Here is an 18,117-nt window from a genome sequence, read left to right as displayed (position 1 = left end):
ACACCTTTCTCTCACTTCAACATTTCAAATTCATTTCTTTGAAGCGTCAGCCTCTGTTAACTATATTTTCTTTTTCTTTCTCCCTTAGGTGAGACAAAAAGAACAGAGGGGGCAGGAGTGGGAGGAGGTCTTTCTCTTTTCACTTGGGAGAAGGCTCCAGCCAAGACTTTTTCTTTGGAGAATAAGCATTAATGATGAGGAAAGTTTTGGGAATTTCACTGTCATCATTCTTATTTTGTCATCACTGGAGGCACAGGGTCTTTCTCAAATGTTCACCTGTTGGGGTTCCTGGAGGTAAAACCAATGAAATTGTGGGATTTTTCCTAGGCCTACAGTTCCTAAGAGTTATTCACTCTCAAGCTAGTTCACACTTGGCCTCCAGAAATTCATCAAAATTGCCAGTTAAGTATTCTACCAGTTCATGGTTCTAGTGGTTTCTACTTGAAGTGAGTCTGTCTTGGATGTATCTCTCTGGATAAACCTGTCTCTCCAGGTTTCCAGGTGGTAGGTTGCCCTACAACCTCATTTCTTGATAAGTCCAAGAAAAATCACTACTTTTCACTTTGTCTAGCTTTCTTGTTTTTGTTGCACAAACAGGAATGATGACTCCTACACCCTTCATAAATTGGAGCTAAAAACGTGCTTCCTTTTCTTTCTTTATTTCTTTTTTTTTTTTTAAAACAGGAAAAGTTTAAGGAAAGTTTTCAAAGTGTAAATATTCACAAGTTGTATAGTGATACCTTCTCATCTAAGGATATTTGTGTCTGATTTCTCTTTTGTCCCTAATTCTCTTCACCATTCCCTTCTTATTCTTAGGTCTCCTCTTAACGTTACCTCTTTAGTGATGCAGGGAAGATATGAGATGCTTTGGGCATAGATTCTGTAGTCAACCTACATATGTTTGAAAGCTAGCTCCCTTCTTTACTAGAGGCTTACCTTTAGTAAGTCACTTGTCCAGTCTCTGCCTTAGTTCCCTCTTGTGAAAAGGAGATAAAAGCAGACTCCTATCACATTAATAAATGGATTAACATTAAGTTTGTAGAATACTGTGTGGCACATAGTTAAGTGCTATGTAGGTCCTATGCATAATATTAAATAAATAGTCTGCAATGAGGATAATTTATTATATGTCTCTTTCAGTTACTTTATTTCAGGTGCACCTGGGTGGTTTAGTGGGTTAAGTCCTTGCCTTCAGCTCAGGTCATGATCTCAGGGTACTGGGATGGAGCCCTCAGGGTCCTGGGATGGAGCCCTGCATCAAGCCCCAAATTGGGCTCTCTGCTTTCCCCTCTCTCTCTGCCTGCCTTTGTCTACTTGTGATCTCTCTCTCTGTCAAATAAATATATAAAATCTTTAAGAAAAAATTCTCATTTGTGCCATCAGCTCTTCTGAAGAATATACACTATATGTAATACATACATTTTATTTTACTGTACACAAATAGGAATTTTTCATAGCCCTGTAAACAGACAAACTGTTGTTTAGGCTTGCTGAACATAGTCCATGTTATTGGCCAGATTTTTTTTTTTTTTTTTTTTTTGCACTGACAAAACACTTCCACATATTTTCATTTACAGTGAAGTGTTTTTTTTTTTTTTTTTTTTTAACAGAAAACAATGACAAAAAAATCTCCCTATAAGATCTGGAGAACTTTCTCAATTAATTGTTGGGAATAGTTATTGATTCTCTAAAGGATGGTTACATTTTCATACTTCATGAAATAGCAGATTCCAGAAGGAGTCCCAGCGTTCTAGTTCTGTTAGGAAGTGTGTCAGGGCTTGCAGGGGGTAGGAAAAGAATTAGAGGGACAGACAATACATGGTGTTTAGTTTTCTGCTCTCACCTCAACCTGCATAGAGGTTATTTGTAATATTTTATTTCATCATTAGGGGAACAAGGATTCCTCTGCTAAAATAACACACATTTGAAGACCGCTAGTTCTTTACAGGTGGTATTTTGTACAACAGTGCTTCTAAAGGATTGATGTTGCGGTATATACCATGTCAGGAAACAACACTAAAAATAAGAATGATGACTTAACTATAGATTTTCAGAACTTTTAATAGGAAATGAAATTTCGAGGATAATGATAAGGCTGAGAATTCACAAAAGGAAACGGTTATTTCATATATTTTATTTATGTGAGGATATAAGGACATTAGAATTTCTATTCTGCAGGGCAACCTGTGAATATCCATTTGATCACTGTTTTTAAGAATTGTTGTTCAAGAGGTACAGACATCTAGGCAGCCAATCACCTGTAAATGTCCCCCCGATAACTATATGACCATTTACTTTCAAATAGGAGAAAATACAAGATTTTCATATTAAATTACTACTAAAACTTGGGGTATTCACTGAATTACAGTAAAGTAAAGAAATCCCAAAAAATAATTTTAGTTCAGTATTTGTACAGTCATACAAGAAATGTTACTTGCCAACAAATGAATTATATTGCAGAAGTACAGCTAAGACATCCATAAAAATCCAATGTAGATTTTTTTCTTTCCCTTTTGCCCCAAAAATCTTTTTGTCATATTTCAACACTTAACCTTAAACTTCATTTGACTGTGAGGCCTGCCAAATTTTCATCAAGACAGCAGCATATAGATTCAAAGGGAAGTATAAATTGTTATCATTAATAATCCATCCTGTTCTTCCCCCACCTCATTTAAGCTAATGGACCATATGTTGCCATTTTCTTTTAACTGTATCCAAGAACATTTCAGAACAGAACGGGAGAAGAGGTTGTAAAATGTATGACCACAGCTTCACATTTATTTTCCAATTAAGACAAGAAAAGTAATGATAACTGTGATACTTTTTTTATCTGTCTCCATGGAAATATTTCTTGACTAAAAATAGAGTAATCAAATTTTTTGTTTTTTAGGGTTACAAAGGAGAAAAGTATGTTTTAAAATGTTTCAAGGATTTCTGAAAATTTAAAATGTTTCAAGGATGTTATAATGGACAAACATCAGCAAAAGTGTTAGTGTATTCTTCACAGCATACCTAAGGCTGATTTTTCTTTCTTTTACTACTCAAATTAATCAGGCATGTTTTCATGTGTTGGTGAAAATCTTAACTTTTTATATTCAATCAAAAGCCTATATAGCTTTGGATGAGAAGAAAATGCTGTCCAAACAGTAAGGAAAAGAAGAAAAAAACAGTCATAGTAGTTGGTTGTAAATTATTTTCAGGATGCAACAAGTAGTGGAAAGAAACTGAGATACAGCTCATGTAAAGTAGAATGGAGTTTGATACAGGGATTTTGCATATTATTAATCAGGTATGACTGGAGTATTGGAGGAAAACCAGCCTATTGCAAAATAATTTAGTAAATATAATAGGGAAGATTATTGAGGCATAAAAATTAGGTTTCAGAAAACTGCAAAATGGTAAGCAGGAAAAAGTGGTTCTTGGTATGGTGTAGTGGTGACCCAGTCTATGTATGAATTCAAGTCTTGCTTCCGGGCTAGGAGCTCGAAATAACAGCTCTGTCTCAAAAGATGTTAGGAGCACAATTGGTGTTACGCCCATGGGAAAGGGGAAATCCCCAGACTTCAGCAAAGTTGTAAGATGATGCTGAGGCATAGTCATTAGATCTCTCAACCCTAGGTTTAGAAGGATTATTATGTGAGCTGGAGTATCTGCAGAGTTATTCGAGGTGAGACTAAACAAAAGTTTTCTTCAGTTCTTATTATGACCCAGGGTAAGTTAGAGTAGAAAGCTTTTATGTATTTTTTCTTCATTGTATTTCTAATAAATAGTATGCGGAGAAAGCATGATGAAGTCTAAAATTGTAGAAAATTATATATTTGACTTAACTCATGCTTAATGATTCACTCAACTTGACTTCATAGTTAAAAAATTATTCAGTCTACATCAGTTATATGCCAGGTACCATGCCAGGTCTCAACTACAGAGAAATGAAGAAGTGCGGTTCTTGTTCTCCAAAGCTTTTGTCACTATTTGATAGGATTTTCTTCTGAGACTTTTCTTTTACTTTGGTCTCTAAAAAAGATGGACAAGACAAAAGAAAAATGAAAGGACAGGAGGGCAGAAGGAAAGATGGCAAAAGTGTGTTTTCCATATCCTACCATCTGGTCCCCCTATTTCTCCTCTTACTACCCTTCTAGTATTCTCCACAGAGAAGGATTTTTGTGAAGTGTAAATTGTGTCACCTGGCCCTCAAAAAACATTTAGATGACTTATCCTATGGCTTAAAAAATAAAAGCCTCACTCCTAAGTTTGAATACTTTATCTCATGAACGTCTGTTCTAAACTTCAAATATGTTGATTATGGCTTTCTTCCTCTTTATCCTTCTTGCCTAGCACCTTTGCACTTGCTTTTCTTTGGCCTGAGGAACTCTTTGCCTGGATCTTGTCATGACCACTTCCTCCTTCAGGTCTGGTACCTCTCCAGAGAGTGTTCTGACTTTTAAAACTAAAGCAGCCCCTCAGCCACTTTTCAGAGGACGGCCATACATTATTGTTTTCATGTGAATTCTGACTAACATCAATCAGTTGCTCTACTTACTAACTTATTATGTTTTACTCATTCAAATATATTTTTTATTTATTTTTGTACATGTTTAACTACTGAATTGCCTTAGACTAGAAATAAATTACCCAAGATTTTCATCAAAACTTTACATGAAAATCTCCAAATAAAGAGAACAAGCATGGTAAGAAATGACAGAGAAAAACAAGAAGACCAATATCTAGTAGCATTTCTGAAAAGGCTGTCCAAATAGACATCCCAAGCCTCTGGAAAATAAATTTAAAAAAATAATTTCTTTAAAATGAGTATAATGTGACCACAAAGAACTGCATTAAATACTGAATCCATTAAAGTTCAAAAAAAAAAAGGAAAATAAAAGGTAAATTTATTGACTCATATAACTGAAAATTCCAGTGATAAGACAAACTTCAAATATGGTTGAATCTATGTACACTAAGAATACTTTGAAAATTCCATCACCTTTTGTTATGTCCCCAGTCTGCTTCTGTCATATGGGCTGATTCTCAGACAGACTTTCTCCATATGGTTGGCTACTATTACCTCAAGGTTTATCATCCTATAAGGTAGTCACCTTAGCAGAAAAAAGATTTTTTCCCCTAAAACTTCCAGTTAAAAATTCTAGAATTAGCTATTACTGAACTATGTTGGGTCATGTTCTCATTCTTGACTGAAGTACTATGGAATACTTTGAGCAAAGCCTTTTGATGATTTGATAATACAGTACATTTGTTTTATGTTGCTGTAATATTGGCATGAGAACAATATATCATCAAGCAATATAAGCAAGGAGGAATTTTTAATAATAAAATAGGGTATACAAATTTGATGACTTTTATTCAGTAATAGAGCCTAATGTAGGTCATATTCAATATGAACACTTAAACCTCTGAAACATCAACTACTTCCCCAGAGCACAACTCAGAAAGAAATAACAGACTATACCTAGAGGTAGGAAGATCTGCTAGAACTTTCCCATTTCTGGAAAACAGCTGAGGGTTTCAGAGAGAGTTCAATGTGAAAAAAGAGCAGGGATAGAACTCTATTTTAAAAATAATAAACAAACAAACAAACAAATAAATAAATAAATAAATATTGTTGCCAGAAAAAAACCTTGTACTTGTAATAAAATAATTGTGAGCAGAAATATTTATTTATTTATTATTTATTGTATTAGCGTTAAAGACCTTCTCATACAAAAGTTTTCTGTCAAGTGTAAGATGACCTGCTAATGTCATGGGTTGAGTTGTGTATCCTAAAAGTGTATATGTTGAAGTCCTATTTCCTAGTACCTCAGGATGTGACCTAATTTGAAAAAAGTTCCTAAACAAGACAAAACAAACAAACCAAAAGAAGAAAGAAACAAAGAAAAGAAAAGAGAGGAAGGAAGGAAGGAAGGAAAGGAGAGGCAAGAAAGAAAGAAAGAAAGAAATGCTATTTAAAGAGGTAATCAAGTGAAAATGTCAGTAGGGTTAGCCCTAATCCAATATGACTAGTACCCTCTTAAAAGGAGAAATTCTGCCAGAGAGATATTCATAGAGGGAAGAGTATGTGAAGAGACACGGAAAGAAGGCAGTGTCTACAAGCCATGGAGAGGCCTGGAGCAGATTCTTCCCTCATAGCTTTCAGAAGTAACCAACCCTGGTAATATCTTGATTTTGGGTTTCTAACCTCTAGAACTATGGGACAATTAGCTTCTTTTATAAAAGCCATCCAGTCTGTGATACTTTGTTTTGGCAGCCCTAAAATAACAATATAGTCTGCGAGTAGAGTAGAAAATGGAATAGCATAGACAAGTGAGAACAAATACTGACAATGAAAGAAGGAAGTCTAGGTGGGAAGAGAAACATTTCCCTCAGCCATACCAGTTTTTTCTTAAAAACAAATTAGAAGTTGGGGCGCCTGGGTGGCTCACTGGGTTAAAGCCTCTGCCTTTGGCTCAGGTCATGATCTCAGGGTCCTGGGATCAAGCCCCATGTCAGGCTCTCTGTTCAGCAGGGAACCTGCTTCCTTCTCTCTGCCTGCTTCTCTGCCTACTGTGATCCCTGCCTGTCAAATAAATAAATAAAATCTTAAAAAAAAAATTAGAAGTTGATATTGTATCTACATTATGTACTCTTGCATGCAATCTGCAGTTTGTTGTGTTTGCTAATGGTCTAGAAAATCAAACGTAATTCACAATGCAGGGGCTGAGCATTCAAAATCATCCATTTTATGGCCTTTAAAAATGTTGAGTTAAATGAGCATCTTTAATATGGGTGAGTTGAAAATATATGTTCCTTGAGAAATAGGTCCCCTTACATTCTATTCTGTTTTGGGGATACAAAGACAAATGCAGTCTGTGATATTGATTTTAGTGTTGCTACAAATATATATATATGTGTGTGTGTGTGTGTGTGTGTGTGTGTGTGTGTGTGTGTGTCTATACACACACACACACACACACACACACTCCCCTAAATGAGCAGATGAGATTGTTACCACTCTTCAAGGAACAGTGCATTGAAAGAACTCACTTCTGACCAAGTGTACCCCGCTTATATATTCCCACTTTATGTCCTCTTTGAATAACAGGCTAAAACTTAATCTGTGCACAAAAGGCAAATTTAAACTAACAGTTTTGCTTTTAGTCACAACCTCTGCAGTTTACAGCTTCTTATGTAAAGATATATATAAAACAGAAATTCTAAAAAAAAAAAAAAAAAAAAAACAGAAATTCTAATTTATCAGTTCGAGTTTAGTAGATAATCACCAGTTCTTAATCACAACCTAAGAGTATACTCTAGTCAACAACATTTGAGTTTTACAAAGTGAGAATTACCATTTGAGTGTTATTATTCTTTCATATATATGCTTTTTTAGTGTAATAAAATAAACAAACTTTTCCTAAAGGAAAAGTGATTGATTTTCTGAAATATACTTTAACATTTTCTGTGATTCTCATTTATTGTACAGGTTTTGGTTTGGGGTTAAACATGCATGCTAACTTGGATAAATATAAAAATCTCTATAACATTTTTCTATGTTGCATTTTCTTTTGCTGAAATGAATAATTTTTAACCTTAATTGTCAGGAGCTCATTATTTCATCAAAAATCCATTATGCCAAATTAATTTTCATGTAATTTATTAAAGTAAGTACCTAATCAACCTGAAAAACTGTCAGTACATATGGTCATTCTTTATTTTACTGGGGAATAAATTCAAAGAGTCTTCTATATTTAGAAATTCTGAAAGAGGAAGAAAGCCATATTTATTTTACTTTCATCAGTTTGTGGATTTGAAAATAGGTAAGAAGCATGCTGATTAACTGTGCTATATATAACATGGAAAGCCAGGGTAAAATGTGTAAAACATTACCCAAATTTTTAGGATTATCTCTTAATGAGGCCTCATTAAGGAGTCTTCTTTTCTAAGATGTTTACATTTATAAGTCATTATTTTTTTAATTAAACTAAATCAGGCACATCTGTGTCCAGTATGTGACCCCCCCCAAAAAAAAACCCTATTTGATACCTCAACCATTGTACTGCTAATACTAAGTGAATAATGTACACAGCACAATTTTTCCCCCTGAAACAAAATACCAATTAAATAATCTGGAAAGTGTTACTGATGAGCTGGAGTCTGGCTTCTATACTTAGATTTGACATAAAGCATGCTTTGCCCTTTCACAATGTTTTAATTTTGAAAACTGTCAGGGAGTGTTTAACAGGAACAAAAATCATTGTGTGAATGCTTAATGCTTTATCAAATTTAACTCACCTGCACCTACATCATTAACATTGTTCTGCCACCATTTGATTGGTTCATTAGAGTTTGAAAAAGAATTGCAAAGTCTTCAGCTTATGGGAGTAGACTGCTATGTAGGTCAGGTTTATTTGGGAAAGGTTTTTCAGAACACAAACAGAAAAAATACATGAATTTTACCATATAAGGTAACATAGAAATATAATGGTGCTTAATAGGTTGAAGTCTCAAATCATTTTTGTCTTTTGTATTTTCAAGTTTTCTTTTTCTGGTTCTAAACAGAAAAAGGTGCATGTATGAGACATCAGAAGAAATAGTTGAAAGATTTATGAAACCTTTTATTATTAATCATAGTCCTATTTTATAGTCAATTATGTTAATTTTAATAATAATAATAAATAGCTTGGAAGATTATGCCGAGCTTTGTTGATTGTTTTTTATTGCAACTCATTAATTTTTTTTACTGACTGAAATATTAGGTGGTATTTGGCAACATATATAAATAATTCTTTTCAATTAGCTTTTTTCTAAGAAGGAATTCCTTCCATGTATTGCTCTTCTTAATTCAGCTCTCAGGGCGTCCTAGGATAATTTGGGTTTTTAAAATATCTTCATTGTTTATTCTTTTTTTTCCATACTAAGAAGTTTTATTTATTTTTTTCAGTGTTTTTTTTTAATTTTTATTTTAATTCCTGTTAGTTAACATACAGTGTTATATCAGTTTCAAGTATACAATAGTGTTTCAACACTTCCATACAACACCCAGTGCTCATCCAAACGCGTGCACTCTGCACTCCTTAATCACCTGTTTCATCCATCTCCCCACCTTCCCTCTGGTAACCATCAGTTTGTTCTCTATAGCTGAGGGTCTGTTTCTTGACTTGTCTGTCTCTCTCTTTTATTTTTTCCCTTTGATTTTTTGTCTTTCTTTTCCTCCTACAGAATTAAAAGCTGGAAATTATGTACTTTCAATTGCTTATTTTTTCAGTACATTATTTAAAAAAATAAAACTGACATAAATATTTTCCTGCATTACTTTACACAATTTTCATAAAACAGGTGCTGAATTCTGTATCTCCAGACTCCGTAATGATTATATATTTATTGGACTGAAATAATAAAATCAGACAAAATTGTTCTAGAGCATTTCCGTTGCTAAGTGTGTTCATACAGTCATACTTTGAAGAATACTTGATCTTGTCATAAGTCTACATACATCTTGAAATAGAGTTGAAAGCCAACGTTGTGAGATCAGACTGCCTGGGTTCAAATTCAGACACTAAAAATTATTAGCCCTGGAAACATGGGTAAAATTCCTAACCTTTATAACTCTCAGTTTTCTTACATAAAATATGGGGAAAAGTAATAATGTCAAACTCATAGTTCATTGTGAGGAGAAATTTTTATCTATGCGAAATGACCAACAAGGTACCTAACATTTTGTGAACATTCAATAAAGGTTAGATATGTTTATATTTAAATTTCTTCAATGCTTTCTTTAAATTATGATTAAGTTCATATCATCTTTACAGATTGATTTAAAAGAGATTAATTTTTTTGAGTTTCACTAATTCAGTGGTACTAAATATTTGTTACTTCCTACCCCCATTGCTGCATGCATTATTTCACCTAACAGAAGCAAGACCTAGTAGAGATGCTTTTTCATTCATAAGGTGGTCATGCTGGAACTTTTTTTTTTTTTTTAAACTTTTGGGTGGTCTACTGGCTTTCTTAGTACATTTTGGAGACTTTATTGGATGTGTTGCCATACCATCATGAAAATACAAATTAACCTCCAATACAAATGAGAATTTTGGAAGAAAAGTTCTATTGTACAATATTTATTTAGTATGACAGCACTTTTTGTTAGAGGATTTGAATTGCTTTTTTTTTCAAGTTAAATATATGAAATATTAGAGCTATAATTTCACTTTTCATTTACATTTCCTTTCGTGATGGTTTCATTATCTTCATTCTTATGTTAAATACAAAAGTGTATTCAATTAGCAAAATTTTCATTAGTACATTTTCATTATTATTTTTGTCACAGTGATTTTGGATGTTCCACATTTGAGTTATAAATTAAGTAATAAAGAAAACATTTTTTAATTTTAAATTTAAGCAGTCATTTTATTTTCCAAGGCTTGCTTTACAAATTTTCTTCTATTATATTTCAGAAAAGAGTGAGTTATAAGATCTGAACAATTTTATGTTAACTTTAAAAGAAATTTTAAATGTTAGAGAAATTAAATAGAACATAGGGGTACAAAAAATTCACAATATAACTACTTTTTTGTTATCTAGGAGTTAAACATTCTTTGAAAATAATTATATTTATTTATTTTGCTGGGGGTAAGTTGTATATTTGGGCGTATTTCCTTGAAATTTATAGGGAAGTCCTTTTCAAGGGGCCTGTGTATATGAAGTGTCTCTCATTGATGTCCCAGTTCAGTAAATGACTTCAGTCTTAATGTCTGCTTCTGCTCTACTTAATATCTCAATTTCTAACTAATCTTGAATGAGTGAGAGTTAAGCAAAATTGAAGGCAATTAGCTTTAATTGAGACAGTAGGATAATTTTATTTTGAAAAAAGTTATAGTTCCTAATGTAGATATGTCCTTTATAAATATTTATAACATGTGCTATGCTGCCTCAAAAATACATTTGTAAAATCATTAGAAATCAAAAGGAAACTAATAGAAATAATTGCTGAAAATTTTTACATACCTTGATCACTTGGCTGTTTTCAACAGATGAGATATATAAGTACATGGAGCAAATGTGAATATTATATTTAACTTGTTTGCTCAACTCCAGGCCAACTTATGTGGAACATCAGAATAGTGAAGTTTTGTCATTTTCAGTTTATAGTTTCTTCTCAGTAGTGATTTCAATAAGTATAGCAGACAAGAATATATAACTAATTCTACCTATAAAGATTTTAACAAAGTTACAGGAACTTATCACTCTCTCTCTCTCTCACATACACACACATATATAGTATGAGTGACACTATGTACATAACATTGTATACATATGTTCATATGTTACACATAAACATGTTATATATAATATAAAATCTTTCAAATATATAATATATATAACGTGTATGGCTTATATAAACCATCTTGATTAATTTGTAACATCCTGTATCTCGTTTTTTAAAACAAGAATAAAAGAATAATTCTCCAGTCAAACAAACCATCTTAATCCAAAAGCTTACACTCTACTTAAGGTCAAAATAAAACATTGGAAGGACTCCCTTGAAGAGATGGACAGACATGCCTGCTATCACCATAGCAACTTCTCAGTGGACTGCAGGTTATATAACATACAGCATGCATTTTATTCTTCACCATATCCTATAATCTGTTCTGACAGAAGTCAAAAAGAGACATTTTTTAGGTAAACTGTTTATCAAGATAAAATATGCAGAAAGTGCACAAATCTAGGTGTCCAGAATGCTAAGTTTTCTTAGAGTATACTTGTGATGTCAGCACTTTGTTCAAGAAAGAAAATATTACCACCTTGTCAGAAGTCTCCCTGGTTTTCCCTACTCACCCCCAAATTTACACACTATCTTGACTTTTAACACCATATATTATTTCACCAAAAGCTGGTATTGATTAACTACATTAACTTAATAGTTAAGGAGACATATGCTTCAGTCATAAAGCAATTGCTTCATCAATTAAAGCCAATAAATTTTTCAAGCAAGAACTAGGTTATAAAAGTTGGAAGCAATATTAAGTATGCTAAATATTCTTGTCATATAAGTGAAAGTACTGACTATTCTTCATAGACCTCCTTTCTGATAATAGAACCTCAGACCTGGGAATCTGGCCTCTGTGCCCTGTTGGAAACTTTATCCTCAACCTATTTTGACATTGGCCATTGGGAGTCTGAAATAAGGAACTCAGATGCTTATCTCCAGATAGAGAAGATAGTCTTAAGGGGAACAGTGGGATCTGAATTGCAGCAGCAATAGTTGAAATCCTTTTTGTCTGGCTTTAGCCTTTGTAAATACAATATTCACCTTCACTTTCTCCCAAGGAACATGAATAGCCCTGTATAGGAATTGGTAAATGAGGCATGGAGAATGAGGATGGAATCAAATTGAGTGAAATAATTTCAGCTGCTGGGAACTCTTAATAGGCATGTAAACAAGAAGGGGTTTGTTGTGTGTGAGAGCTCTCACAGAGGTGCATGAACTCTTATCTCTTCATGCTGGCTGCGTTTGGAGCGGTTCATGTTTAATTTGAAACAGTCTCCCGATGGTTCAATTCAATTTGAAACTGTACTCAGCCCATTATTTTATTATTTTTAGCTTAGAACAAAAGAAAACATTTAGAAATAACAGTCCTTTCAAGTGGTGGGTTGGATTCGACACTTCATATCATTTTTCAGAGTATGCCTAAAGTATTTGGATACATAGCTAGAGGGTTAGAAGGATTGAATGTGATACATTTTATGTGAGTGTCAGAGGTAAAACAAAACACAACAAAAACAAAAACAAGCAAAAAGTAGAGGAATCGTGCTTAAAAATAATACATGTATCTGTTTTGTTAACAGTTCCGGATCTTCTCTTTGTTTTCTCCATCTCTGATCCCATATATTGGCATTGTCAGTGTATCCTTGCTTTGTGTTTGTTAGAAAAATAAATGAAAATAGACAGTTGATCTTTGCCTTCCAAGTCTCACTTCCTAGGGTTATTTTTCATTCCTCGCTATCATTTTCTAGACTTTTTCCATGCTTTTTCCAAAGGCCTGTTTCCCATTTTGAGAACCTGTGATGCTTAGGGCACTACTGGTTTATATATGGTTAGTAGAAAAACATTTTAATTACACCAACTATTGTAAGAGTAATAGCTTTAGAACAAGTAAAAGACATAGAAAGTCTGCTGTCTATGATTTAAATGTTTGCAAATACATATTAACAAGTTTGTATCAGTCAACAAATATATTGAAAAAAAAAAACTTCTGAAAGAACTTCCTTTTTTTCTACAATTAACTACAATTAACTAAACACATAAGGAATTGTTAGAGAGTACTAATATTAATACTTTGTGAACCAGAAGTTATATATTCATTTGGAACAAACCAATATTCTATATTTAGTGATTTTTAAACATGGTGGAATTTAGGCCCTGTTTTTCCTGTGTTCTAAGTGCAGATTTACTTAACTGTTGCAAACATCTGACAGAATTAAGTTTAATGATCTCTTCAATTTTCATTATCTCCAGTCTGTCTGGGATCTTGCTAAATACTGAGAGAGGAGCAGGAAAAAAAATAACCAAACAGCTTTATTCAAAGATAGAAAACCAAGAAATACCATATGTTAATAAATTAATAATAATATAAGTGAAGTGATCTTATGCTAGATTATTAATTTTTATTCTGAACATCATTCAATTAGAGCTCATAACCAACAAGAATATTCAAGGAGGAGTAGCCTGGGAACTACAGAGGATTCTAACTTTGAATGAAAGCATGGCTTTGGGTCTGGTTTTTTTGTGTGTGTAATTTTGCTCTTCAATAGATGTCAGATAGTTACAATGAATCACTGTCACAACACCTCAGCAAGAAATAAAAAAGGCAACTTTTTATCTCCAGCTTCTAGGTGGGAAAAAAAAAAAAATTCAGTGAAATTTAGTAATTTATTTCTGGCCAGAAAATGGAGCAAACATCTCTAAACGTCCCATTTTTTTTTCTTATTAAAAACCATTCTTCTCTCCTCCCCAGAATAATTATGATAGAAACATGAATTGCAAAGCCTATACTGTTTATATAATTAATTGGTTATATGGTAATGATTTATTAACTGGATAGTCTTTCCGGGAAAAAGAAAAAAAAAAGAAAGAAAGAAAGAAAGAAAAATCAGTACAGATAAAATTAGGAACTAGTAGAGATTTCCTCTATTAGCTCCTATTTTAGAAGAATGATGGACCAACTACAGTCCTAGGGCCAAACCTGGTCTGCGGCCTATTTTTGTAAATAAAGTTTTGTTGGAACACAGCCACCTGTATTCATTTATGTATTTACTAAGGCTGCTTTCATGCTTCCACTGTAGCAGAGTTAAGGAGTTGCAATAAGGACCATATGGTCTGCAAAGCTTAAAATATTTACTATACTATCTGGTGCTTTAGAGAAAAAGTTTCCAAACCCCTGTTTTAGAAAATAAATACCATACTACATCTTTGATTATATGAATCATACTTAATCACTGTGACTGATTAATTCTATTTTTATTTCTTTATTTAGTACCTAAATCCATGTAAACTTCTAATAATAATGGGAATAATATCTATCTAGATGTATTCATCACCTAATATGTCCCAGATAATATACTAAAATGGGTGTTGTTTTAACCTGTTAAGTTTGTGGTAATTTGCTCCACAGCAATACAAAACTAATAGAGTTGGCATTCCTATTTTGTTGATAAAGAACCTGAGGCACCAAGAGATTAACTAATTTTCCCAATGTGTCACAAGCTAAGAAGCAATAGATTCTGTGCTGTAAACACTTTCTACTAGATTCACCTTACTCTAAATTATTGGAAGCTTTTTGGTGTCTCTTGGGAAAATCTCTTCCAGGGTTATTTCCTGTCCCATAACACGGATCTATTATTTCTAAGAGGCTTTTCTTATTCTCACCTGCTGGACAGGATTATTAAAAGAAGTAATATGGAAAGGGAAATGTTGGAATGGATCAAAATATCACTATCCTTTATGTTAGAATAAACAAACATTGTTTTTAAAATATTGCATGTGATGGGTTGCTCAGTGGGTTAAGCCTCTCCCTTTGGCTCAGGTCATGATCTCAGGGTCCTGGGATCAAACCCCCCCGCATTGGACTCTCTTCTCAGCAGGGAGCCTGCTCCCCCAACCCCCGCCCGCCGCCTGCCTCTCTGCCTGCCTCTCTGCCTACTTGTGATCTTTCTCTCTGTCAAATAAATAAATAAATAAATAATCTTTAAAAAAATGTTTAAAATATTACATGTGATCTGCCTTATTATAAGGTCATTTCGTTGGAGCAGTTGTTTGGGCACACTCTCATTTTAAAGTGAGACACGTTACACACAAAGAAAGCTAGTCTTATCATTTAAGAAATTAAAAAGCAGAAAAATGTAGACCTGTGTCATTATAAATTTTCAAATTTAGGAACAAATAGAAGAATCAGAAATAGAAAATATGACCATATAGTAATCAGAAACAGCTTACAATATGCTGATTTTTATGGAATTTATTAATATTAAGAATAAAATCAAGGTAAAGTGTATTATAAATTTCAATCGGTTCTTGGGGTTGCAAATTTTTATTCCATTAAGAACAATGTAAATGTTTATATTTACTCGTGAGATGATGGAGCTACTCAACAATTAATGGAGGGAAAATTATATATATTTAAGATGTGATATGACATCTCTGTCTAGTTATAACTTCTCTGCTATTCACTAGGAAAATGTATAAAGGTAGCTGGGTGTTTTTTCCAGGCAACATCTGGTTACTGTAGGCTAATCAAAAGTTGATAGAACATTCCAGATTGTCTTCCTCAATGTGCTACACCTGTTTACAAAGAGCCACAAGACTATTCTTTCTCTAGTGTATCAGAAGCATCACTTGGATGTTGTTCATTTATGTTGTGAACATGACTTTACTTAAATTTTCATAATTACTCAAAATTTCCTAAGCCTGAGAAATTATAAAACGACTAATCATAGTGTGTGTTCAATATTTAAGGTTAATTAAAAATCTAAAGTAAATTATGTTAGACGTGTTTATCTGATCTAATTAATAATAAACTATATTTTTTATTATAATAAATTTGGGCCAAGAGGAAAGTATAAGATACTAGAAGCTTAATGAAGTTTGAAAGAATAATATTACAAAATATTTCATAAATTTTAGCTTTACAGAATATAGTTAACATCTTCATTTTGACAGCTTTGAAAAGCTAGGATTGACTCTTTAGAAAAATAATCATGGATGTCATAAAACAAATTTTTATTTATTGTGAAAGAGGTCCTTTATATAAAATCAATAGTATAGGGGCACCTGGATGGCTCAGTAGGTTAAAGCCTCTGACTTTGGCTCAGGTCATGATCCCAGGGTCCTGGGATGAAGCCCCATGTTGGGCTCTCTACTCAGCCAGGAGCATGCTTCCTCCTCTCTCTCTCTGCCTGCCTCTCTGCCTACTTGTAATCTCTGTCTGTAAAATAAATAAATAAAATCTTTAAAAAAAAAAAAAGATTAGAGACTATAAGCCTATATGGAGAAACATGCTATGATTAGTTGGTTCATTAGTCTTTTTCTTCTTTACCCTCTGCCCACCCAAAATAAATCTTTAAAAAATTATTAAATCCCCCATGAAAATATTAGATGGCCTTGTAATTAAACATGAGTTTAGAAGTATTTTAAGACTAAAGGGTACTAAAACATTGAAATTTAAACTACTTCTTTTGTATTTGTCTCTGTTTTGCTTTGTACAAAAATAACAAAATTATATAAGGTGTAGGATAAGAAGAACAGAGAATAACACACCAATCCAGAAGAAAATTAATGCCATAAAATAATATGTGAAATAGAATGTTGGATTTAAGTAGGCATACAACAGTGAGCGAAACCAAAACTCTGCCCTATAGATCTAATATTCTGTTACATATAATAAATCCTGCTTGGAATTCCTTAACTTATTTTCAAAAGAGGAATCATATTGGGGATTTGGAATTGATGATCATGAACTTTGATATTTTCTCAGTGGAGACACCTGGGTGGCTCAGTTGGTTAAGCATCTGCTTTTGCCTTAGGTCATGATCCTGGGGTCTTAGGGTTGAGCCCTACATCGGGCTCCCTGATCAGTAGGAAGTCTGCTTCTCTCTCTGCCCCTCACCCTATTCTCATGCTCTCTCTCACTCTCTCAAATAAATAAAATCTTTTTAAAAAAGCAAATAGCAATTATAATAAGATATCGTTTTTTAGGATTATTAAATGTTCAAGCTTCCCCACCGGCAATGTGGCATTGCCACATATTCGAAGTTTAGTCTTCTAAACTACTTTGTTTCATTGAAACTTCTAAATCTCTCCTTAATATCTCAGTGCACACACACACACCCTTATATAAATGTGAATATAAATATTATATATTTATATATATAAACATATTTTAAAATACTTGTATATTCTTAGAAACTTTCAGTTAAACTCTATTTATTATTGAAGTCATGTAATTACTGAAGAGGCTAAGTAAGACCAGATACCCCATAAGCCTTTTGGCTCTCTCTACAATCTCCCCTAGCCAGGCCTGTTATACGGCTTTTTATCATACATTTGTTTATATTTGCTTTACCAGCTCTTCAATCCTTTTGATAGGTCCCATAATTAAACAATGCAAATGTTTTAGCTAAAAAAAAATTAAACAAGTTCTTATTCTGAGTTATAAACGTTCATTATACTGAGCTAAATTCATTCAGTCATTAGGGTAGTTTTTCAGAAAACTAGTAATGTGTCTTTCTATGCTCATTTGTCTCATTTTAAAACTCATCATTTGCTTATTCATAAAATGTTCATAATAAAGGTCATTTCTAATGATAAAAGCCTAGTGGCCTGTTATGATTTTAGGATTTAGAAAATAGCAACAACAAACTTCTTTAATCTTTGAGAACAATTTTGTTTGGCCCAAAACACTCAAATAGAATTCTCCTTAGAATACCTGAAAATCATATTGAAAGGGGTCCTCTAAGCAAAGAGAGAGCCTACAAGTGGTAGATCAGAAAGGAACAGAGACCATATACAGTAACAGTCACCTTACAGGCAATACAATGGCACTAAATTCATATCTCTCAATAGTT

The sequence above is a fragment of the Mustela erminea genome, chromosome 2 (genome assembly GCF_009829155.1).
Source record: "Mustela erminea isolate mMusErm1 chromosome 2, mMusErm1.Pri, whole genome shotgun sequence".
In the NCBI taxonomy this organism is placed as follows: Eukaryota; Metazoa; Chordata; class Mammalia; order Carnivora; family Mustelidae; genus Mustela; species Mustela erminea.
Note: the sequence above shows the minus strand (reverse complement) of the source record.